This window comes from Dermacentor albipictus, chromosome 4 (assembly GCF_038994185.2).
Source record: "Dermacentor albipictus isolate Rhodes 1998 colony chromosome 4, USDA_Dalb.pri_finalv2, whole genome shotgun sequence".
Taxonomy (NCBI): domain Eukaryota; kingdom Metazoa; phylum Arthropoda; class Arachnida; order Ixodida; family Ixodidae; genus Dermacentor; species Dermacentor albipictus.
The window spans coordinates 11,610,001-11,636,923 of NC_091824.1; the positions used below are offsets into that span (position 1 = coordinate 11,610,001).

Genomic DNA, 26,923 nt, shown 5'->3' on the forward strand with positions numbered 1-26,923 from the left:
ACTCTGTAGGGGCCAAAGTAACGGCGCAGTAGCTTCTCCGAAAGACCGGGCGTACGTATTGGCGTCCATACCCACACTTTGTCTCCAGGGTTGTACTGTACCTCTCTTCGCCCTAGGTTGTACCGGTTTGCGTCGACGTTTTGCTGTTGTATGATACGGTGCCTTGCCAACTGCCGTGCTTCTTCTGCCCTTTCTACGTACTCACTAGCGTTAGGGTCGTCTTCACTGTTGTTGTTTACAGGTAACATCGCGTCTAGTGTCGTTGTTACTGTCCGACCGTAAACAAGTTCAAATGGCGTGAAATGTGTCGTCTCTTGTACTGCAGTATTATACGCAAAGGTAGCATATGGTAGAATACTGTCCCATGTCCGATGCTCGATGTCCACGTACATTGAGATCATGTCAGCGAGCGTTCTATTGAGCCGTTCAGTCAGGCCGTTTGTTTGCGGATGGTACGCTGTGGTTTTTCTATGAGCAGTATGTGTTAGTTTCATAACAGACTGCATCAAACGGGCAACAAAAGCTGTTCCTTTGTCTGTTATGAGTACTTTAGGTGCGCCATGTCGTAACACTATGTGTGTGACCAAAAAAGTGAGCCACTTCAATGGCGGTTCCTTTTGCAAGAGAAGAGGTCTCAGCATACCGGGTCAGATAATCGGTTGCTACCACAATCCACCGCTTTCCTGAGGTTGAAACGGGAAATGGTCCAAGTAAATCCACTCCTATTTGTTCAAATGGCGCTGTTGGTGGCTGTATCGGCTGCAGAAAACCTGCTGGTTTGAGTGGCGGTGTTTTTCGTCTTTGACAATCTCGGCACGATTTGACATAGTGCTGCACTGAATTCATCAACTTCGGCCAGTAATATTTCTGGCGGATTCTCGCCAGAGTCCTACTAACGCCCAAGTGGCCAGCTGCAGGATCATCATGGCAAGCTTCTAAGATCTCAGCTCGCAGCGATGATGGTACGAGAAGGAGAAACGTCTCACCACTGTGCTCGAAGTTTCGTTTGTAGAGGACGTTGTTCCGGAGGACATACGAACCCAATCCGCGAACGAAAACTCGAGGCACTTTCACTTGTAGACCCTCCAGGTACTCGATGAGCAGGAGTAATTCCGGATCAGTACGCTGATGATGAGCCATTTCCGTCGTATTCACAGCCCCAAGAAATGGGAAATCTTGCTCGTATTCAGGTGACGTAGCCTCGATTGGTGCGCGTGATAAGCAATCAGCATCATTGTGCTTGCGACCGGACTTGTAAATGACCGTGATGTCATACTCCTGTAGACGCAAACTCCATCGAGCGAGTCTTCCAGAAGGGTCCTTGAGGTTCGCCAGCCAGCACAATGAGTGATGGTCGCTGATGGCTCGAAACGGTCTGCCATATAAGTATGGCCGGAACTTACTGATGGCCCTTATAACCGCCAGGCATTCCTTTTCTGTAGCTGAGTAATTTGTCTCGGCTTTCGATAAGGTACGGCTTGCGTACGCAATGACTTTTTCTTCTCCATTCTGCCACTGAATAAGTATGGCACCGAGACCAACGTTACTCGCGTCGGTGTGGATGTCCGTTTCGGCATTTTCATCAAAATGGGCAAGTATAGGAGGACTCTGCAAACGCCGTCGTAGTTCAGAGAAGGCGTCTTCTTGTTCTTTCTCCCACACAAAAGGGACATCTTCTTTTGTCAGCCGCGTTAGTGGTTCGGCAATTTTAGAAAAAGTTTCTACGAAACGCCTGTAGTAGGCACACAGTTCCAGGAAACGTCTAATAGCTTTTTTGTCTCTTGGCTTCGGAAACAGTTCTACTGCAGTGATCTTCTCAGGATCGGGGCGGACGCCTTCAGCGCTGACAATGTGTCCGAGAAAGCGGAGCTCACGAAAGCCGAAGTGGCATTTTTCGGGTTTTATGGTCAATCCCGCCGTGCGAATAGCATCCAGAACTGCTCTCAGTCGCTGCACGTGCTGCTCGAATGTAGTGGAGAAGACCACCACATCATCAAGGTAGACGAGGCACGACTGCCATTTCAGTCCGGAGAGAACAGTGTCCATCATCCGCTGGAATGTGGCTGGCGCAGAACACAGACCAAATGGAAGCACCTTAAACTCGTATAAACCATCCGGTGTCACAAACGCTGTTTTTTCGTGATCTCGCTCGTCCACTTCAATCTGCCAGTACCCGCTTTTGAGATCCAGAGAAGAGAAGAAGTAAGCATTGCGTAGTTTGTCCAAGGTGTCGTCGATGCGGGGGAGTGGATAAACATCCCGCTTCGTGACGAGGTTGAGTTTCCTGTAGTCAACACAAAATCGTAGGGTATTATCCTTCTTTTTGACTAGGACTACTGGAGATGCCCACGGACTATTGGATGGCTGTATTACATCGTCCTTGAGCATTTCTTGTACTTGACTTCTTATCGCTTCTCTTTCCTTTGGAGCTACTCGGTACGGGTGTTGGCGAACTGGTCTTGCAGGTTCTTCGACCACAATGCGGTGTTTTGCGACGGGAGTACGACGGACTTTCGATGAAGTCGAAAAGCATTCTGCAAACTCTGTGACCAAGATCACAATCTCATCTCTTTGTAGTGATGACAGCTCTCGGTCGATGTCGATAGAAGTAAGGACACTGTCTAAAGTGGCAGAAGCTGGCGATGCTGTATCGAGGGTGGACACATCCGCAAATTGTGCATAGTCCTGAAGAGACGCTATGGCTGTTCCTTTCGCCACTTGTTGTGCCTCATTGCCAAAGTTAGTCAAAAGGACGTCCGCATATCCGTTACGCAGGTGAACTAGGCCTCTTGCCACGCATATTTGCTTTTCCAGTAGCAGCCCGATATTTCCGTCTGCTAGACCCTCATAGTCACGAAATACGTCGCTCCTTACAACGACAGTCATACTGCACCGTGCCGGCACCGTCACGTCTTCATCCACAATACGGAGAGCGGAAATATGTGGCTGTTCTGTATCAGAAATGGTAACAGCATTTTCTGTGGAAAACAACACGCGTGATTCTTGCAAGTCGATAATTGCGCCATTCGTTCGCAAAAAGTCCATGCCCAGTATCAGATCATGGGAACACTCAGGGAGAACAATAAAGCTGCTGACGTATGTAAAGCCTCTAATTCCGATTCTTGCTGTGCACATTCCTACGGGGTCGACTAAGTGTCCCCCCGCTGTACGTATTAGAGATCCGGTCCAATGGGTCAATACCTTTTTCAATTTTCTGGCGAGTCCACTGCTAATAACTGAAAAGTCCGCACCAGTGTCTACCAACGCAGTCACTTCGAAGTCATCGATGATGACGCGCAACTCGGAAGTAACGGCGTCATCACTGCACTTGTCCGTCGTTTCGTCACTGCCGTCGTCTTGTCGGATTGGCGATGGAGGGCCTTCAGTGTTCCGGGTGTCAGCGGCCTTGCCTCCACAGGTCGCTGGCTCTAGTTTTCCCGTCGCGGACTTTGGGAGCGACGCCTCGGTGAAATGGAAGCGGGACGCGGACTGGGTGACCTATAACGCATAGGCGCTGCTGATCGAGGTTCGTGTTGCTGGGGATTCCGAACAGTTTGGCGCGTAGATAAAAATGCCTCAATCTCATAAGGGCGCTCACCGTTTCGAGGGCAAGGCGCATTCATAGAGAAGCCACGCAGTCCTACTCGGCGATACTGGCATTCCCGGTATAGGTGACCAGCCTCTCCACAGTGGTAGCAGAGGGGACGCCGGTCTGCAGTGCGCCATACATCACTTTTACGTGGGCTTCCTTCTGGCAAGGGCTGCACATTGCGAGGGAGTACCTGGGGTATTGTGGCCGTTCGTCCAAAGTCGGCGCGTCCTAGGTCCTGACGTAAAGCTTGGGAGTACGATATCCGCGGCTGACGCTCTGGCTGTGCGTGGGGCCGTACCTGAGGCTCTGGCTCACAAATTACTTGCCGGACTTCTTCGCGTATGACGTCAGCAAGTGAGGACACCGTAGGACGGCTTTGGGCCAGCTGCAGTTTCTGCAGCTCTTCCCTGACGACGGACCTCACCATTTCGCGTAGGACGTCCATGTTGTTGGGGAGGGCTCCTGGCCCAACGTCAAATGATGCGACGCATACATCTCTGTTGTACTGCCTCGCATGCTGCTGCAGCGTCTTCTCCATCGTCGTCGCCTCTGATCGAAATTCGGCTACAGTGCGGGGCGGATTACGAACCAGGCCGGCAAAGAGTTCCTGTTTCACACCGCGCATTAGATGCCGCAATTTCTTGTCCTCAGCCATGTTTGGGTCGGCTCGGCGGAAGAGGTGGGTCATGTCTTCAATGTACATGGTCACACTTTCATTGTTCCGCTGGTTCCTCGCCTGAAGAGCGGCTTCTGCCCTCTCTCTGCGGTCCGTGCTCGGGTACGTAGCTAACAGCTCTCGTCGGAAGTCGTTCCATGAGGATAACGACGCTTCGTGGTTTTGAAACCACGTGCGTGCAGATTCCTCTAGCGCGAAGTACACATACCGCAGTTTCTTTGTCTCGTCCCAACCATTACACCTGGCGACACGCTCGAAGTTTTCGAGCCAGTCCTCGGCATCCTCGAATGTGTCTCCGTGAAAAGATTCTGGCGTCCGAGGCGAGTCAACGACGACGTGAGGAGGGATTACTTGGGTAGCCATCGCACTGGTACCTAGGCTGACTGCCGCCGCTGCCCTTGGTGAATCGGCGAGAGGACCAAACTCGGGGGCCTCACCTCGTATGCGGCGGCTCGTGCGTTGGTGGACAGGCGTTAATTCCGTTGGCTCCAAACTTCGGGGATCCGGGCTACCTTCCCTGGCGTGTGTGGGGCTTGGAATCATACCCCGCACCTCCACCAGATATGTAACCAACAGTTACAACAGCCGTTTCTAGGAAAACTGATTTATTCTGGGCGAACCTGTGCCCGTCAAAAGAACCCGACTGAATACTCAACAGCAACCACAAAACGTTCCTCGAGCTACGCTGCTTCGAACGTCGTTCTCCTCTTTTTGTCGTCTCCTGTCGCGTGCCAGTCCGATTCTCGCGCACGAGCCGCCGGTCTGTCAGCACCGGCGCAGCGTTGCCTTGCGGTGCTTTTCTTGACGCTTGCGGTGTGGCGGCTCTTTTAAACGCAGTTGGGATGTGGCAGTCGTCTTGTGTTCTCGCAATGCTGGCGGCAATATATATATATATATATATATATATATATATATATATATATATATATATATATATATATATATATATATATATACATATATATATATATATATATATATATATATATATATATATATATATATATATATATATATATATATATATATATATATATATATATATATATATGTTGTGCACGCATCTCATGGCCGGGGTTCGCCTTCTTCACGTACACAAAGGTGCCCTCAGCCCTTTTGTTTCTGCGAGGTCTCACAACGATAGCGCGCGAACGCTAGAAGAGCAGGGAACGCGAGATATCATGTAGGAAATGGCTTTCGCAACGCGGCAAACGCGAATAGCACAGGCTACGAGCTCAATTATGAACAGGTGAACGAAAATTCATGTGGCGACGCCGAGTCTATCCACCCCTCGTTTTACGTATAAGACCCTTAACAATGTAAACAGATGTCACGGAACGCTGTTCGCGAAGGAAGTAGCAGAAACCGACAGATAGGAGACAACGTCCAGTAGACCTATTTATTCATCAACAGCGGAGGCAGGGGTTGGAGGGAGACAGCGGACGGGCGTGGGAGGGTTTGTACACTCTATAGTCTAAGCACCTCATTAATCAGTATTCAGCACAATATGAATTCAGCATTTGATTACATTTTATGGGAGCCGACGTCGTGTATAAAACATGCTAAGCACATATTTAATAAGGGAATGTTCGACTTGCACGCCTTACTGTCAGTTTAAGCTGCTATGTGAGCGCTATGAATGCCAATTACCCGTTTCCCTGAGGGGACGCGGCCTAGAACGTACGTAATTGCATAGCACGTGTCTGTTCATAGCTACCTCGAACAACAACAGGCTAGATGACACGTACGTAAGCCCGCACATTGATACTGCTGTGATATGGAGAGCTCAGTTGTCTGAGAAGAGCAACCTCTATTAATAAAGAATAAAAAAATGCCACAATAACTCTCATATGAAATTTCCCGCATCATTGATTAATGGGAGCATACGAACTTTTGCATAGGATGACGCGTATGGTCATATTCATGACGTTACTCATATATGGTCTAAGTGGCACGCGCACTTTCAATGTGTTACAGACTACAGAATGAGAATAGAAACGTGCGTTTAATTTTTTCATGCTTTGATATTTCAAAAGCGGCCACCAAGTCGGCGCGGATAGCTGCCAGGCTGCCCGGGAGACAGCTGCAGTATTCCTACTCATTACTGATACTCGAGTGCGAAGTCCTATACATAGTATGCACGTACGTCATTCAACGATACTCCACGACTTCCGGTTTACGGCAGCGCCATGTTGGGAACCTATAAGCCTATGCGTGCGCCTGTTGATAAGGTACCCCAAGATGGCGGAAGGTAGCGAAAGCAGACGATAACAGCGGATGTGGCGTCACGTGTATACTATGTATAGGTGTAAAGTACGACGAGCATGTGGAGAACGAAAACTCTGTATAAGATGTTGGCTTCGGCCACACTTGGCTAGGTTCCATACTTGAGAACAGCGAAGAAGACGCGAACGGGTGAACAGACAAAAAATGTCGGGTCGTCTGTTCAATCGCGTCTGCACTGTTTTCTTGAAGCTCGGTGGTGTTCTCTGAAGCTGAAGTGAGCAGCTTCGAGCTCTCTGCATTTTCTATTTTATTTGCTGCGATTTCTGCAATCAGTGACAAGAAAACTGGGGGACGTCGTCCTCCGCAATGGTGAACCAAACGCCGCCCAGCAATTGCGTCCTGAACGACCAGTTCGTTATGCCACCGACGTGAGTGACCGATTCGACCCCAGCAGGCTCCCGATTGAGTCATCTGATGGCTCCTCCACCGAAAATATGGGCTCGGACAGCAATTTTACCTTGGTGTCAAGCCAACGTCTGAAGAGAAAGATAAGAAGAACATCACCGACCAGTCGTCAGATGACGAAAAAGGTAAGTGGCAAGCAGTCATACACTATTGCATACGTACAAACAACGATGACAGACAACCTCACTGAATAGGCACAGCCTGTCGGAATATTTCGAACGAACTGCCCGTGGTCAAGTTGAAGCAATTCGTATAAACGCTCGAAAGAACATCCCCTCGGAGGAAGTCAATACACCGACAATACTGGAAACACTGAAAAACGTCACTCAGTTGGGAAGCATCCCTGTTCGCGCATTCCCCACATACGGCAAGGAAGCGACGACAGGCGTCATCTACGACGTGGACATTGAAATTACAGATACTGACCTCGCAATTACTATCATCGTCGGCTCCACTGTTCGGGACAATCCCGATGTGTGAAACTAGTGTTTGAGTCGGAAACTTTGCCAACATACGTCAAGGTTAAATATCGCAGTTTGCAAGGGTGCAGTAACGCGCAAACGATGTGGTGAACATCATGGAGACAGCAATTGCAACGCTGCTGCTAAGTGTCCAAATTGTTCTGGTGCCCACGACGCAACGTCAAAAGAGTGCCCAAAGATCAGTAATAAAATTGATATTCTGAAGACGATGGCTAGAGATCATTCCACACACAGGGTAACGGCTATCCGCCACCGCAGTCGCCTTTCACGACACCCACGTCAACGGGACCGCAACCCTCCTCGCATACACTCGAAGAACAGTTTACACCCTTTGGCGTGCCCCTTCTGGTACACAGCAATAATCGTCATCTGCCTTGATGCGTTTCCTTTCTTGAAAACGCCGCGCCCGCTACTTCACTGTCGGGAATGCTATCATGCTGATAACGCGCTTGCCGTTCGTTACTGGAAAGTACCAGGCTCGCAGCGTTAAAGAAAGGCAACGCATCAAGGCAGATGACGATTATCGTTGTGTGGCAGAAGGGGCACGCCAAAGGGTGTAAACTGTTCTTAGAGTGTAGAAAGATCAACGGCTGAAGTGCAGCTTCCACCCCCTTCTCGTCTGAGGAATAAAGAAACACGTGCCTCAAAGCCTTTGTATTCTACGAAAGTGCAAGGCCACTCTTCATCGGCCCCGAAAACATCGGAGACTCAGTGGCCCTTGTTACCGCCAAGGCCTGCGGGAACAAGGCTAAGGCCTGCGGCTTCTACACGTACTGAAGAGAATGAAAAGACGCATGATGTTGATGTCAATAGTATGTTAAAAAATTTGATGGGCTCCACGCGCAGGATTATTTTCGGCATAAATACCCCGGCTGTTAAGGCTGCCGTGAAGCTACTCGAAGTGCTGGAACCACGTCTAGTGGTTCTTCGGTAAGCAAGTATGGCGATGATGTTTGAAGAACGGATGCGCCAATCGCTTGTTATGCAATGGAATGCTCGAGGTCTACGTGGTCGTTTCTCGGATTTCCGACAGCGGATATTTAATTCCTGGATATGTCCAGATATGGTTTCGTAACGACCAAACCTCAAGCAAAGTATTAGTTTGTATACGCCACGATCTGGTGTACTTCAGACATGACGTCCCAACGCATACTACGCGATTACGTACGCCTTACCAAAAAACACAGATGGCGCACGTTCACAGTGATCGGAGGATGCATCCACCCAAGAGCGAGGATCGATTGCTCGCACCTGATGTCTCTAATTAGTGACTTTAACGCACCCCATCCGCTGTGGGGTGTTAAAAAAGGCCAGCTATACGTGCAAAGTTTTGACAACGCGTTGCGACTGTGGAAGCAACATCTCGGGAGCATCGCCGCCAACCTCTAGCCACAGCGTGACTAAATCGACTTTGTGTCGGGGAACAAGACGCACATCCCCCACTCTCCATCGCTTCAGCTAGGATGCGTTCGATGAAGCAGGTTTTGTGCTGAAACCGCCGCCAACCTCTAGCCTCTTCGCCGCTGTGACGGAATGAGTTCGGCGGGCCAACTATTGTTCCCAAACTCCCCAACGCGGACCTGATCTGCTACGGGTGCGCGAGTTGCCGCGGGAACGCCGTTTTGCGCTGCTTCCCACGCACCGACCAAGACGCAAGACAACGCGCTACCCGGAACGGCTCCGAGTTCTACGGGGCCCCTCTGACGTCGGCTCCGGACCTTCGCACCTGTGTGTATGCGTGTGTGCATGTGTGTGTGTAGACCGTCCTGCGGGGAGGCGGCTAGTTTGCGATGACTAAACGAACGCTCGCATCACCTAGTATCGGGAGAGGACCGAGTGTTTAAAAACCGCTGTTGTGCGGCTGCTCAGGACACTCTCTCTCAAGCAGTCATGTTAGACTGAAGTACTTTCTCAAACAGTCATGTTAGACTGATATAAATACTGTAAATAAACCCATATTCCTCGTTCTCGATGAGAAGCAGTCCTTCCCTTCATCAACGTCCTCAGCGTGGATAAGTTGGACGACGGCATGGGCCAGTTACCTTCTAATTCATGCCCGACTCCAATCTTGACAACGGATCACGAGTGATGGGATTGAGCCCCCAATCCTGACAGGGGTTGGGGTACTGATTTTGTTGAATTCCTGACTTTGTTGAATTCTCGTGGCAAACATTTGGCCAACTTCACGTGTAGTCAGGGACTAAATGCGCTCAATGATGGCCCTTATGAAAATGGTTATGTCCTTTATGTTTACGGTATGCTTCCCGGGGTTCACATGAGCAAACGTCCTTTATGTTTCCTCCATGTTGAAATTTGGCCACTGCTTTTATGTTTCCTTCATGTGTCCGCCCTTTATGTATCCCTTATGTTACCGTCCTTGATGTTTCCTCCATGTTGAAATTTGACCACTGCTTTTATGTTTCCTTCATGTGTCCTCCCTTTATGTATCCCTTACGTTGCCGTCCTTTATGTTTCCTCCATGTTGAAATTTGGCCGCTGCTTTTATGTTTCCTTTATGTGTCCTTCCTTTGTGCATGATTTATGTTACCGTCCTTTATGTTTCCACCATGTTGAAAATTGGCCACTGCTTTTATGTTTCCTTCGTGTGTCCCACCTTTATGCATCCTTTATGTAGCCCCAGTGATTAGATCCTCTATTTTAGGTAGACATGCATAGATGAAGAGTTTCGTGTACCCATTTTATATTTATGCACTTTTTGTGAGTTTTAAAGTTTGCATTGGTTTCGTTGTAAGATTTCTGTTCCCTACATGATGCAGCATACGGATTGGAACACTGCTATGGCACAGAAATTCATGCCAATTCGTTCTAAAGTTACAAACTAATTGGCCTTCATATAACATTTCCGTATAACACTTGGAGCACCATTGTACTTTCTTCACTGCAGTGCTGCTGTTGTTCTAGTGATGCCTTTCTTACTAATATAAAATGTAATGTTTGAATGGAAAAATCAGGTTATATGAGTGCTTACAATTTTAAAAAAAAGTTTTGACTATACTTTGTAAAGGTTTGTCTGAAATTACGAGTAGTTTATTGGACTATCTGCATGTTACTTCAATTTTCCACGTCTGCTCACAGCGGACCTCTGAAATGCGGTGCTTGGATGAGAGCTCACAGGGCACCTGAAAAACAAAACAAAAGCCAATCTTTTTCACTTATTCAAAAATATTCATGTCAGCAAGAACAGCTTGGCCTGTATACACAGCTAAGAAACTTGCAGCAGCCAAAAATAGCTCATAAAAACATCAGGGCAACACAGAAGCTTTTAACTAGTTGTTTGAAACATACTGCGCTGTTATGTGCCAGTCCACTCAGGTATGAAACTGCTCACAAATTATTGTAATCATTATTGCAGCAGCTGCTAAGTAGTACATGAACTTTACGAGCAGGCAACTGGTGAATAAACCTTTCTGTGGCACCTCAAGCATTGAGGTTCCCAAAGCTGAGGCCCTATGCCACGAGCAAAAACTTGCCAGTATTTACTAGGAAAGCTCCCATCGCACAACGCTGCTGTCGATGCCATAAGGTGATGTGGTTAAACGTTAGACGCGCACACATTGTAATGCCAAATTGAAAGGCGTTACAATATCCTGTGCATTTTTCACATTTTCACAAAGTTTTTGCCGTTCTTACACATCTTTATTGTCAGTTGCAGGCTGTAGGTGTGCATTAGCACAGCACCTTTAGCACAGCACCTTACTACCTTCAGCATGCCACAGAAGGTGGGAGGCAAACATGCTGTGTATGTGTACCTACAGCAAACTGAATGGTAGCAGCATCTGCTTCACAAGCATGAAAAGGTGTTATTAGCGTGGCGAGTTGTTTAGGCTTTATCAAAATTGGACACACAATCAATAAACTTCACGTAAATACATTATTGAAATCTTATGCTTTCTAAACAGAAAAATGACGAGTTAACTGGTGTTTAATCTAAGACGAACTGCATTATACTTCATCACGTGCTCGTCATAGAGCGAAATGTGGGAGACGATCAGCGTTTGTATTAAGCAATAACCTTCCATCAATGCTGCATCATTTAAAAGTTTTCAGTCGCGTTGATATCCTGCAACCGCATGCTGCTATTAGCTTCAGCGGTGGTGTGTAACAGGTGGGCGTGATGCTGGCACGTAAAGGAGGGGGCTGGCTTAGTATGTAATCAATGCTTTGCAAATTTCCACTGCCAGCGATTAGCACACTCTAGTATCTCCATTGCAAGTGCAGGCACTGGAAGCTTAGATCTCATTGTTTCTACCTTAATCTGATAACACCACAGTGGTGCAAGCAAAAAGAGCTACCATGCCATACCATCATTGGTGTGCTTTCCCTAGTGTGCTACATAGCGCCAGCCTACATGATTTAGCATGCCTGACAATATTATTGTTTATATCTTGTGTTGCTAATAAGCACAATGGCATGATTTCCTAGCCCAGTATGCAGGTTTGTATCCACAAGAATACGGCCAAAAGCTCAACTAATCAGACAGCAGCCCAAGACAAACTATTATACAGGATGCCAGTCAAAGGTTCGCATTGTGCAGTGCAGAACATGCCATGTGCTCTCATTTCATGTCTAACGCACCACAATCAAAACCAGCACAGGTTGAAACACAAACTGCCAAGTCACACGTACAACCATCATCAAAAGAAACAAACACTGTGTCCATGCTTTCAGCGGAGTCTGGGACATCTAGTTGGCCTTGAAGCCGTCACCATTGCAGCAACAGCCAAGAATGCATTGGCATTTCCCAGACATAGTAAGACAGACTGTACCGCTTACTTTAAACAGACAGAAGTCTGTCACCATAAGAATAGTGGTTAAAAAGCACAATGTTTGTTGCACACACAATTGTGTTGAAAAAGCTAGGGCCTGAAGGCCAGAAATTTAGTTATGTATGGATCTTGAGACATACCGCACTGTTATACAGCTTTTGTGTGACAGCATTACTTAGGAGGCTTCCTATTTATTTATTTATTTATTTGGTAGTGACTACAGTGACGGGGCCCGGCACTTTAACAGCTGTACTACAGTGACGGGGCCCGGTACTTTAACATATGCACTACAGTGACGGGGCCCGGCACTTTAACATATACACTACAGTGACGGGGCCCGGCGCTTTAACCTCAGCCCTGAAGTGACGGGGCCCGTCTCCTTAACCACAGACGGGACCGGCACTTTACATCAACACTGTAGCGACGTAAATGGCCGCACTTCTTTGAAACATTCTATGCGAACAACTTCGAGCACTTCACGGCAGGCAGTGAACTTTATTAAGGTCCTGAGGAGCGACTCCGAAACCCCAAGAGGAAGGGGGCCGCCGCGAGCCGTTCCGACGTTGGGACGGGCAGGCCGTGCCTGACCGCCTCCTCCCACTCTTCTTCCGTGGTGAGAGGACCGTGGTTCCGCAACGAGGGACACCGCCAGAGCATGTGTTCTAAAGTGCAGAATGGATCTCCGCAATCCGGACACCTGCCCCCTCACGGACGCGGCGTTAGGTTGCCCCCTGAGATCCACCACGGCCGCTGCAAACCGGTCGGGCGAACCGTATTGGGCGACATCGACGAACGCGACCGATCGTGGATCGTCGGCGACGGATCCGAGAAGTGCGGCCGCTCGGGCCCGGCGTGTGCCTACATTGCGTTGCGCGTGCACGTTGCGCGGGAACGGCGAGACCGTGACGGCCTCCCGCGACCACGCGTCGAGCACCCACCGCCTTTCCCTGACGGGTTAAAGTCCAGCGCCTCCAGGATCCGCCTCCCCGCAGGCGAGGAAGCGAGCCCGACAACCTGGACTAACTTCTGAGTCCCAACCTCATCGAAGGTGTTGTGGACCCCCAGCTGCATGAGCTTCTCGGTGCTGGCGCCTATGGGGATGCCAAGCACTTCACGGACCGCGGTATTTTATTCCAGTACTGTCCACAACACCACGTGAATTTTCACGATGTCAGCAACTTCTGTGCAGTAATGGAATACATTGATTGCACACATACGGATCGAACGACCGCAATGGGTACTTGTCCATGAATGTACAATCTTTTGCGTATGCACTGTAACACCTATGATGATTATAATAAAGAAAGAAAGTTCACTCTAATGGAAGGGGAACGGTAACAACACATTAAAAAAGGCACGGCACATGTTCCTGCTTGTGTAGCACCAGACAATGAATATTCTACTGAATTAGGAAAAAGAAGCAGCGGGTAATTGATCGCTTACAAGACCGATAAACATGCAGTTCGATGAAATTTGAGAAATAATGATATTGAAGCTTCCAAGACTTTAGAAGAAAAGAAAAAGAAAATTAAGACTGAATCATCGCGACGGAACATATCACAAGTCGCTGCTATAGCTAAAGCTATAGCTATAGCTAAAGACCCTAGCTATAACGAAATTATTTTTGAACAGCTACGATAGTGTCCATGCAACAATGGTTGCTTGCGTGCTGTCAAATGCTCATATGCTGCGGCATAAAGCTCACGGCACGGAGCGAAAATGTGCTCGGAGCGAAAGCGATCGACATGCATGCAGACGCGAAGTCGGTCACCGCGAACCCGTGCGATCGCTGCATTGCAGCTTCATTCTGTTATGCTATATTTAGTTACACAGACAGCCATCCCACTATAAGAACATATTCCACATAGTTTTCTCAGCGATTGCTTACGTTTCACGCAAACCGGTTCGGTGGAATCGATTGCGGCGACCGCTCGCAGTGTCCCAGCTTACTGTACGTAGTAGGCAAAGAGATAGCGTTTGTAAACCATTCTGTGCTTTCTGTTTGTCCAACGTGATTATTTTAAAGGTAAAATACTGCCATTTCGAGAGTACTTGCAACATTGTTCAGGAGGGCTGCCGCGTAGTATGCTTATTTAGCCTTTATTTAACGCCGACGCATGTGAGGCGCTTCCGACAGATGGCGACTCCGTAAGTCGTCCTCGCCCTAGAGTTTCCTACAAGAATTTTGTAGGAAACTCTATGGTCCTCGCCCCCAATACCGACATCTTTATAGTGATGGCCCCGTCGGTGTAGTGTTGTTGTTAAAGCGACGGGCCCCGTCACCGTAGTGTGGATGTTAAAGTACCGGGCCCCGTCACTGTAGTGCAGATGTTAATGTGCCGGGCCCCGTCACTGTAGTCACTACCTATTTATTTATTTATTCCTAACCATTTATTTATTTATTTATTTAAAGATACCTTACAGGCCCCTAGAGGCATTGTGTAAGGGGGGCTAGTACACTCAAAGGTTATAGAATAATTAGAATACATATGCGAATACATATACAAAAAGTACAGTGTAAGAAATACGCTAACATGCAGTAATGTAGTGCTAAAAATTGTGCAAAAGACAAACTGAATGCTTTTGGATGCGAGAGGTAGTGAACAAGAAATTTTCACAAAGTAAAACATGACGAATAGAATTACAGAGTGAGCGGGACAATATTTGGCTATAATAAAACAGTATTTAAAGGGTAGTAGCACAATAACAGGAAACTCAAGAAAAAATAACACGTTAGGTTATGGAGAGTTTGAAAAATGCGATGCTAGAAGATGCTGGAATTTTTCCTGGTCACTCTCATAAGCAATGGCGTTGGGAAGATTGTTCCAAAGGCGAATGTCCCTTGGAAGAGCGGAGTAGTTACATGAATCAGTCGTTCCGTAGATACGCATGAAATTTAACTGACTGTACAGCTGGTGTGGCCTGTAATGAGGAGGTTCAAGAGGCAGGACTCATGGTGCTGTATAACGGACATATTTATGAAACAATGATACTTTTGTTATAGTCGTAACAACGTGAAATAAAACGCGCAGCCCTATTCTGGATAGATTCGAGTTTTTCGATCAAGTATTTCTGATGGGGAGACCAGACGGATGCGGCGTATTCAAGCTGAGGTAGAACAAATGTTAGATAGTCTAGTTTACGAATGTCATTAGTAAAATTAGGCAAGTTGCGTCTCATTTACCCTAATGATTTTGAAGCATTGGCGCATATGTGTGCAATGTAGGTTGACCACAAAAGCGTCGAAGATATATGAACACCAATATATTTATATTGACTATCATGCAAAATAGTGATGTTATTTATGTGATACGGAAACGTAGGTTTAGTATGCTTGCGGCTAAAAGAGATAATTTTACATTTAAAAACGTTAAGCTTCATTAGCCAAGTGTTACACAAAAGAGTAAGTTCAAGATCTTTTTGGATGATTGCATGATCATCGGCACATTTGATGGAACGATAAGGAATGCAGTCACCTGCAAAAATGCGCACGTGTGAGGAAATGTTATTGGGTATAATAATGTATATTAGAAATAGTAGTGGCCGAAGAACCTAGGTGGTTAAAACCTTTTTGTACAGCCACCAAGAGCGCATCATTCACAGTAGAAAACCTCAATTCAGTGAGAGTGCAACAAATAATTACGCTATATCAAAAAGTGGCTGTTTCAAAATTGCACTAAGTGCACTGTGGCTCGAGCGTGAAGCAAGCCTCCTTGTAACATATCGAAAATCTGAGGTGGTGAGCGTATGGTACCACAAAACACAGATGCATACATAAATTCTAGGCAGTACTCCGAATTGTTTGCGTGTCACGGGAAGCTTGTGTATTTGGCAGTTGATAAGTAATAAAGTAGAGAAGGTAAAAAAGGTTCTCCACATTTGAGATAACTGACGGCATAGGACAAGCTTTGTATTATCAACTGAACCAGTGCAGCGAAAAGGAGAAAGAAATGCAATGTAACAGCTAGAGAATGCCCTGCTTTCAGCTGTGCTGCCGTGGTGGTCTTCCAACTACTGTTACGTTTCGCCTACGACGCGCGGTAAAGCCGGCGCGGATGCAACGTACGCCGGAGCTTCGTTCAAAGCGGCGGACATTTTAGCCCGTTCGGAGCGGCCGCGACGCATCCCCGTCGAGCGCGTCCCGGCATGTTCAGTGCCACGGGTATTTGTGTCTGCGTGTGTGTGTGTGTGCCCACGCTTGTCAAAGCGCGGCAGCCGGGGAGAGGAGCTCCCCAAGTGTGAAGCGAGGAGGTCTGACCGGCGCCGGCCCGGTTGATGCGTCACTACACTCGTCTCTACTAAAGCCCCTGCATCTACGCGCCACCGCCGCTCTCTTAAGTAGCGCCAACCTTTGTGTGCGCCGCCTTTTCCCCTCACACCAAATTCGGTTCCGGCATTTCCGCTTCCGGTATTTCCGGTTCCGGCGTTTCCGCTTCCTGGAGTTGCGCTGCGAGAATTTTCGCTCCCATTGCAGACGATGGTGAGGCGCCCGTGCTAAGCAACCGGTGCAAATCTGAGTTGCTCGCACTAGCCATTCCACCAAGCGTCAGTCGCGTGCATCTACGCGCTTGTTTGCGTACGCTGCGCCAACACGCTTTGCCTCTCGTCCTATTTCGCTGACAAAGTGCGGAGAGCCATGGACTGTGGCTGCATCATCGGCTGCTGCATGTGTCCGGCATGTTGGAAATCAGCCCCTCCATCCTCGCTTCTGCCGGCATAAAACTTCGGTGGCGCGTAGATGGAAGTGCTTTAGCGCTTAGGCCAGGGACGGATACAAGCACGACAACAGAAGTATGACACACCTACCGCCCGAAATACTGCCGTGTTCGCCTCCTGAACACTCGCAATAATAAAAAAAAATAGCCATCGTAATTTCACGTTGCAACACACAATTCGCTGTACACCTTTGCTCACGCCACAACACACGAACATAATTCGCCGTACACGCGAGCAGATGCTCGCGTCACAACACTAACACAATTCGCAGTGCGCATCTGCTCGCGTCATCCACACAATTCGCCGTCCACCTTTGCACGCGTTACAACACGCGCACACGCACCAATTCACTGCACACTTCCGCTCATATCGCACAAGAAAAGCACACTTGTTTTCACCATGTCACTGAATGCCCTCCACGCAAATTTGAACTTGTTAGATTTCATAGCTTCACTTCATTGCAGTCCTTCACGTAGTGCACGCACTTGGGACGTTCGCTACCATCGATCGTACGAGACAAGTTCAACCTCAGAATCAACAGCATAAACTCTATGCGTCTGCCGTACAAATTGGCGTCGCGAACTCCTTCACTAAAGTCCCTCCATACGTGCTTCAAAACAAGAAGAATTCAAAGGGGACAAGCTGTTGTATTCCGCTGAAGTAGTAGTTTGCGGCCGCTGTTTTCCAAATGCACGAAAAACGGGAGCGGTCTCCAAGCGCCCAGGCACTACATTCCACTGTACGTTGTCTCTCGTGGCACAACCCGTCGCAGGTTGACGCGAAGCAGCGAACACGACCAGATCGCCGATTACAATAGGCAGTGGTTCTTGGATGGAATCGCATTCACAGTTTCAACCGCAGCCGGTGCAATTAAAGCCTCTCTATCGACGCGAAAGTAAACAACGCTAAAAAACATAGCGTCATTTCCACTCGGAACAGGAAGTTGAAGTTACGTAAGTTCCGCTTCACGCCGGAAGCTAAGGGGGTGAGAGGAGAGGAGCGTGGATGAGGACGGTAGGTTGGCGGTACTTAGCTTGGCCGGCGGTGGCGCGTAGATGCAGGGGCTTTAGTCTCTACATGTCTCAGTCCGTCCGTGCCTCGCTGTCACGTGGTGTCGTCCCGTGACCTTCCTTCTTGCCCGCGACGCCAAGAGTATAAGAGCAGCTGCCCCCGGACGCCAGGAGAGAGGCTCCGATTTCTTCTGTTGAGTAAACGTGCTCTCCCGTCTCTCTACTTCGGTCGACCTGACCGCCCGCTCTTTGCGATGCTAGAATAAACAAGTTGTTCTGTTAGCAGTCGACTCATGCTTTGCCGGGACCTTCGGATGCTTCCAGTGTGCCCCAGGCCGCCAGGCCAACGCTACCCTTGGGGCTTGCGACCCATTTGCAACAACGGGCGCCAGCGGTCCGATTGCAATAACGGGTGTCAGCACTGAGGTTCCAACAGCTGGTGGCAGCGCTGAGATTCCAACAGCTGGTGCCATCGGTGCGGTTCAAACACTACTCTACTGGGCTGACTTTTATGATTCAGCAGCATTCTATACCACATTATCACCAATTAAGTTTCTGTGACATATAAAGGAGACCCGCTTCCACCCTGAAGCGCACGAGCTCTTGGGAGACATATTGAACTTACCACATTAAAACGTTAATGGCTTGTTTGCTTGAAAAATTGAGCACTCATACTGTGACTAGGCATTTGGCAGCTACTTAATAGATCAGCAAATTTTACTGTCTTCATGCTGGTATTTTTTACATGAACCATGGTGTGCAATACATAATTGTGACTGAGAAAAGGGAAGAATTCAGTTGTGCAGGTATTAGTGTGAGAAGTGACTACATAATAATTAAGGTAACCAAAGCCTTCTGTTTTTCTCCGATGGCTCATAGACACCCTCATGTTCCTCAATGATGTTCCTAAAAAAGCAATCTGGCTCGAATAATATACAGTCTGTATCGAGTACACATTGCATAGTCAATCCAGCCCTGTTTATATTTATTTTAGAAGAACCTAATTTAGTTACATTGCTTCAACTGAAGGCTCCCTAGATAAATAAAAGATATTGTGCAAGTGATCTGCTACTAGAAATCCTGGAAATGGCACACGTACACAGTAAAGTGATTGCATATTACACAAGCATATCCTACAACTCACAGTGCAGCGAGTTTTTTACTCACCTTGTAAAAGCATGCAGGTCAAGTGCATCCTTGTGCAATTCTGTATGTAGCAGTGCAGCAAATTCCTACAGGTTGTAGGCTGGACTCCAGAATCCGCATAACCTTCAACAGTAACAAAGGTTTAATGTATTGCGATGTGAAGCTTCAAACGTCTGATTTACAGTGTCATGTGGAATTGAAAAAAATGGACTCTCACATCAATCTGTGCCTGTAAAGCAATGAAGGGGGCTAGTTGGTGAACGTTCATGGTTATATTGCGCTCAGTTTTACACAAACGATATTAAGGAAGGACAGGACGTGGACGGACGTAGCGCAAACTACTACCAACTGTTTAACATTGTTAAATAACGCGCTTATATACAGGAGATATCGAGCGGGGGGGGGGGAAGGGTATAAAAGATATGACAAGTTCACGGAATGTGATCATAGTTCGGGTCAGGCATACGTGGTTCACTGGCACCCGTTCGCCCTGGCAAACTCGACCTCAGCTTTGATAAGCGCGATGGACGGAGTGCTTACGCACATTTCTTTTTCTTTTGCTATCGCAAGCGCCTCCCATATTTCTCGCTCCGTTTTTGTTTTTGATGTGCCAATGACTGTGGCGCTTTCTAGAAGCGGAGAGCATTTGCATTGTTTGCAATGTGCAGCCAGGTTGCTGGGTGCTGTCAGAAGCTGGCACGTGTATTTGTGCTCCCGTAACCTATCATTTAGAGAACGTCCAGTTTGCCCGATGTATACTTTCCCGCAATCTAGTGGGATTTGGTAAACAACTGAAGTTGCACATTCCACGTACTTTGTCACGTGCTTAGTCTGACAGATCGTAGCACTAGGGTTTGCCTCTTTGGATCCTGCATTCACCCTCTTGCACATGCCTTTTAGTTTTTGTGGAGCGGAGAACAGAACTTGAACGTCAGAAAACACAGGAAAAAGAAAATTGAAAAAACGCGTGGTGTTGCCCCACATTCATGGCTTGTCACACAGGATAAAAAAGACAGCCCAACGCCATGACGTTCAAGTTCTGTTCTCCGCTCCACAAAAACTAAAAGGCATGTGCAAGAGGGTGAATGCAGGATCCAAAGAGGCAAACTCTAGTGCTACGATCTGTCAGACTAAGCACGTGACAAAGTACGTGGAATGTGCAACTTCAGTTGTTTACCAAATCCCACTAGATTGCGGGAAAGTATACATCGGGCAAACTGGACGTTGTCTATGATAGGTTACGGGAGCACAAATACACGTGCCAGCTTCTGACAGCACCCAGCAACCTGGCTGCACATTGCAAACAATGCAAATGGTCTCCGCTTCTAGAAAGCGCCACAGTCATTGGCACATCAAAAACAAAAACGGAGCGAGAAATATGGGAGGCGCTTGCGATAGCAAAAGAAATGTGCGTAAGCACTCCGTCCATCGCGCTTATCAAAGCTGAGGTCGAGTTTGCCAGGGCGAACGGCCGGGTGCCAGTGAACCACGTATGCCTGACCCGAACTATGATCACATTCCGTGAACTTGTCATATCTTTTATACCCTTCCCCCCCCCCCCCCCCCTCGCGCGATATCTCCTTGTTTATAAGCGCGTTATTTAACAATGTTAAACAGTTGGTAGTAGTTTGCGCTACGTCCGTCCACGTCCTGTCCTTCCTTAATATCGTTTGTGTAAAACTGAGCGCAATATAACCATGAATCTGTGCCTGTTTGTACATATGTCTCGTAGTTATATCTCATGAGGTTACACTCTTATACTGTAAAATTCCGGCGGGAATAAAACCAGCAGCAAACATCCGAATATCTGGGAAATTATCACCAAAACCTAAGTATGTAGAGAATCGAAAGAATCCTTTATGAACGGTCTAAAACCTAGGCCGCGATTTTGTAGCGATATCCTTTCCTATGCTACTCTTTTCCTCAGTGGTCTGACCGACACTCCACCACCGTTATTGACTAGAACCGCCAGCCGTGGATAGTGGGCTATAAGAGAGGCAAACATCGAGTGGAAAGCATCGCAACAAAATCGCAGCCCTATTCATGCAGTGCTACAACCCACATACTTTTACAACAATCGCAGGAGCTGACATCCTATTCTTCAGATGAAAATTTGATGAAAACGAGCGTCTGATTGGCATGCCTCGATTAAAAAGAAATTTCGCGGTTGTAATATCGGTCTATATTTGCCGTGCAATATAGAAGACAAATACGCGAGCACGCCGAAGAACAGAAATAATGCATACAGGTTCTCGCGGAAGCTGGACTCCTAACTGAACTGCACCAATAAAATAATCTTCACACAAGCTAATATCTGCTCAAGTGTGAAACACCGCAGTGGCGTGCCAACTGGCGATGCCTGCGGCACATCGACATGCATTACACACGTAACTTGAGGAAATGCATATCTACGGAATAATTTCTTGCTGGGAAACTACCTAGGAAACAACAACTTTCAGCGTTTACGTAAATATTTCCCATTAAGTCCCAACAATCAGCGGTGGTAGCACATCACTGCATAAAGCAAGTAAGCGGTAAGAAATAATACATTTCACGGAAACACCCCTCGTGAAACGCTTTGCTAAATGTGCACAGCAACATGGTCAACATACGCTCCGAAAGTGTTCTGTTGTCGCTCCACAAAGCTTACTACATGAACCATAAGCAGCGAGAATGCGCGCAAGCGTCAGACCTGCTTACCTTCAATGTGGTCAGCAAACGGCTCCTTTGTCTCGCAGGCACCACGCGACGACGCACTTTCCGGCGCGAACACTGTCGAATTGCCGATGAACACCAGCGCACGAAAGCACTTTCAACAAATTCTTCCACGCACCATAATTTGAAGCCACAGTACCAGGTATTTCACGCGCGAACGCGGACAGGCGAGAACAAAGGCAGCTCGGGTGGGCCCTGTGGTACACAAAAGACACTGGCGTATCACAGGAAACATTAGGCGAACTAATGGCGTTACACGAGTACAGAGGTTTCCTGATGGTTAATGCACACGATACGGATCACAGTTTGTTTAGGCACTTCGAAAATATGATTCAATTACCGTGTAACTGCAACGAGCACTCTCACCGCTCACACCAACACCGTAGAATAAGGACTAACAACGTGGGTGAGCTCACCGTCAACCGATGGATGGATGGATGGAAGGTACACCTTTAGTCAAGTCCCGCATAAAACACAGCTTATATACCGGAACTCGGGATCAATATATTGCCGCTTGTACCCGGTCCTTTTAACCGGCCGTTTTAACCAGCCCACTGAGCAAACGTCAGATAGTTTACATGGTACAAATATATACCGGAAATCGAGAACAAAATTTAGCCGCTTATAAACACGCAGATTAGGCGGCTCACGAAGTCGGCGGCGCGCCATGCAAAGGGCCAAATATACCGATCACGCTATACGTGACTGAAATAAGCAGCCCACCGTGCTCACAATGCAATTGGCCTATGACGTAAGCGGCCACCTGTTCGTGAGGTTCACAAAACAAGCGGCTCATTCTTGTGTGTCTCAAAGCATCGCTGGCCTGTCTTCTAAGCGGCTCACAACAGGAATGGTTCGCTATTATGTGGCCGTAAATCATGTAGCCTATACTGTAGCTAAAAAAAAGCCCTTATAGCTGGCTGCGCGCCTCTTCCTAAACAGCGAATGCATATTGATATACACCTACAAGCACATATCAATTTAGAAACAGAACAGACCAAATACTCACCAGTCAGGAATCGAACCCGGGTACACTGCGTGTCAGACAGACATCTATACCACTGCACTATATGCCACCATAGCGATTGGCACTGAGTAAAAGGGTCCTGAAATAGTTTGTGGGTTACGTTGCAATAGTGTACTACAGGTTCGGTAAGTGCTGCAGTGCACAGTATTTTACAACCTATAACATGAGCATGTTTTATTTCGGTGCATTTTTTGAACAAAGCTCACACTGAACCCGCCCCGGCAGTTCAGTAATTATAATGCTCAACTGTTAATCTCGAAGACGCGCATTCGCTCCCGGCTGCGGCGACATTTCAATGGAAGCAAAATGCCAGACTCAATTCCATGAAATTTATCCGGAGCCCTCAGTTATGGCGTTCCACATATTCTGTGCAGACACGGGACGTTAAAAACCCAAAACCTCTCGCTGTTTAACAAGAAGCATTTTGCAACGCTTTCTTGCATTCACATGCAATATTTATTAAGGGGAACACTAATTTCAGTCGAAATAATTTTCGGCTTTTTAGACCAGTTCAGACATCAGAATGTACTGCTTAATTCTTTGCCTGGTTTCTACCAGCTTACATCTCAAGCGCTGTGCTGCGCGTAAAGCTTGAGCGAACAGGTGGAGCAGTCAGACCTCCGAAGTTCAGCAACATCTGCAAATAAAGCACTCAAGAACATGCGCCAATGCGCTTCTAGATTTCTGAAGAGACGCAGGATCCTTTATTCAGTGTCGAAGTCTACAAACTTCGCGCGTCATTTTTGTCAGCAGGTGTAATGTAACTCCTTCATCTTTGTTACAATGTTTATAAGCTTGCTGCTCATCCAGCACCGCGGGAACTCTTCAACATTGCTCAGCGCACTTTGCACGAGTCCTAAAGTTTGGGCGAAAGCGCTTGGATATGTGAGGTCCTTAATATACAGCGAGGCAGAGCGTCAGTGCTTCTTCAGGCTTGCTTTCTTTGCGCAAGATGACAACTTCGCCCTCTGTACAACAGATGCTCTTGAAGACTCAGTCCACAGAATCCTTGGTCCGGGCCCGTTCTCGTCTGGAGTGCGACCCTAAAATTACGAAAAAATATCAAAAGGTGAAATTTTATCTTTGTTCTATGAGTAATAATAGAGACAATTGTACGTTATAAGAGTAATGTACGTTTAGGTTCTGACAACTTCTCGAGTCATGTGGAAACACTTTTCGTGTACTTTCTAAGTGGCTTGCATCACGAGTGGAGTGTCAAGGCTGTTTCACATGCTGCGACTGCAACGACGAAAATCGGTGCTGTCGCACGCGTCGCAATGCGATTTTTAGAGGGCTCATTTCACATGATTGCGATTTCAACAATGTGACTGGTGCGACGCCCAGGGTTGCTTACTGCCAGGTTTCGTGGCACCCGCTGCATAATTCTTTTATTGTAGTGAATAAAACGTTTACACTATAATATTATTGACTTATCTTGATTAGAAGCAAATAATATGTACGTTTACTAATTTAAAAACGTTAGTTAAGATTTGTCTTGGAGTGCGCGACGGCGGTTTCTGTAGTTCAGTGCGACATCGCGCACGTAACCAGCTGTTCGCGGGTGGTTCAGCGATTATTTATTCTATGGTTCAGCGCTGTATGTTGTCTTATCTACCTTCTATGGCCGTTTCGTTCTGCCTGCGCTACAACAATCTACAAGATGACCTATCGACAAGTTCATATAGCTACCCTCACCGTATATGCAGTATTCGGAATTCGGCTGCCACGAAGTTGTCGTGTCAGCCCAACAAGATCCTCGCGCTACCCGTTCTCGGCGTCAGCTTCTGGAGAAATGATGCCTGTATATTGCCCGTCATTGCGCATATGTGGTGCCTGCTCCTAGCCATATTCTTACGCCAAACGCAACAACAAGCACCAACCCGAACGCCCGCGTGTGCCTCTGAACGAAGCCTCAAACGATCTGTGTGATTACGACGTGGAATGAAAATTGTGTTGTGAAATTCAACCTTAGCGCTTGCCTGGTTCGTCCATCGCCGTGCTTGCGCTGCGAATATATATATGGGAGCCCTCTTTAAATGTTTCTAAAGGCGAAAAAGCCGACGCATCAAATGTTTCGAGCAGTTACCGTCACTTTTGTAGAAACCTGTATGTTGTAACATAGCATTCTAAAAGACACGCTTCTCGTCCACTTTGTTGTCCCGTATCTCGCGCTGGCAGTATACTCGAAACTTCTAACAAGAAGACCATATCAATACGCGCTATTCATAATGCAGGATCGTAGGCCCACGGCAGGCGCACTTGCCGTAGAATTTTTCAGCTTTCTGCTCAGCCTCGCACGCCTCTCACGGTTAGCCTGTTTTGTGGAAATAAATATTATTATTATATTATTATTGTTATTAGATATTATAGTTTCTTCATTGTAATTTATAGAAATCATCCAGATTTCTTAAGCTAGTCATGCATTCAACCTGTATTAGATCAACATTGTTACGACATGCTTATGGGAGTCATTTCAAACTAGATTGCTCAGCCAGGGAAAGTACAAATGCAAGCCTCAATGTTTATTCCAATTTGGTATTCCTAAACAGATGATATTGGCAGAATTTTATGCCTGCTTGCATTTCCTGCAATTCAATGTTCAGAGCTGGAAAAACTGATTCCTTTTCTTGCTGTCGAATGGCTGCTTCAATGTCGATAGCAAGCTATATATATTCATTTCGAAAGTGTTAAGCAATGACTATATGTGAATAAAGGGAAAATCAGACTCCTGAATAAAGGCAAAATCAGGTTTCCTTTGTAGCAATTGCTACGAACGGGTGGATGTCTGATTTTCCCTTTATTCATTACTTTTCTCCACCTTGCGGGTTTCCGCAGAACTACTACGTCAATGACTATACGTCTAAGCTTATCAATGCGTTGTTGTTCCACGAACACAATTAAATTTTCTCTCTCCCTCTCATTGACAGCCATGGAATGAAACCGTTCACTTTCATAAGTATCAGGATGCAAACATTCTGGAGTTTGTCCTGCGCATTTGTCTGCATCCTATAGTGTGCATGTTTGTATCAAGTTCTCGCGTTACAATCGCAGTGATCTACGCATATTGTTATATTTCAGCAAACAAATTTATTTCACTTTGTTTTCAAATCTACAATGTGGCCATGCAGTAACGACTGCATTAATAAGCAAAAACGAAAACTGCAGATTCAGTGTACGTGTTGGAATCTATGGGAAGTGAAGTTTTTGTCAAGTGGTCAAATAAATGCTGTTAAAGTAACTGCGATATATACAATTTGTCTTATTTTCAATAATCCAACATGCCATCTTTTGCAAGGTTTGCTTATGCGCCGCATAGGTCACGACCTTAATGTCATGTAATCTTTATGCATTACACTGTTCACAAACCATACCGAAATGCAAACGGCAGTTAATGTAGATGCACGCTGCGAGACATCAACACAGTGACGTTTGTTGAGCAAGGAATGGTGCGAGGTGTATGCAGATGAATGAATGACGTGTTTATGTACTTATTTATTTATATACCTCGCAGGCTGCAAGGTTGGAGTATTATGCAAGGGGGAATAAAAAAGTTGTTACAAAAGGAAGAAGGGCACAACATTAAGAAAAAAAGCAGTACCAATACATTGCACCAACTAGCCCAACATGTTTTACTGGCACAACATTATACAATACTTAACAAACAATAACAGATAAAGTTACTGCCCATGCACCCTGTACAGACGGTAAACCAGCGAAGCTGAAATGTGCAGCCCTGGTGTTTATCACTGGGTTAATTCCAATGGTTTATTCAAGTCTTTCTATATTATTGGTCATGTCTGTGTTTCTTAATGAGGTTATGCACATGTTTGGCTTGGGTTTATCACATTGTTTGTTTGGAATGCCACACATTGCACTTTGCAAGATCACCATCATGGAAAGTGCAATGAGTGGTTCATTGTGTTAATCCAGCGGGTCCATCAAAGTCTTTCTGGGTTATGTTACGCACTTGTGTTTTGTAATGCATTAATCATAATGTTTATGACTCAGTTATGCACTGTAGTTACGAAGTTACACACCGGGGCTGCACATTTCATTTAATTAAATACAGGGACACATTTTC

General features: G+C 46.8%; 1 long non-coding RNA gene across 1 annotated transcript in view; it reads right to left on the bottom strand.

The window, feature by feature from the left end:
• LOC135904932 (uncharacterized) overlaps positions 1 to 22,475 on the bottom strand; it is a 240,890-nt gene extending 218,415 nt beyond the window's left edge. Inside the window, exon 1 of the long non-coding RNA XR_011513814.1 lies at positions 22,232 to 22,475. This is a non-coding gene — a long non-coding RNA (uncharacterized lncRNA). The remainder of the gene's footprint in view (positions 1 to 22,231) is intronic.
• Positions 22,476 to 26,923: the final 4,448 nt, after the last annotated feature.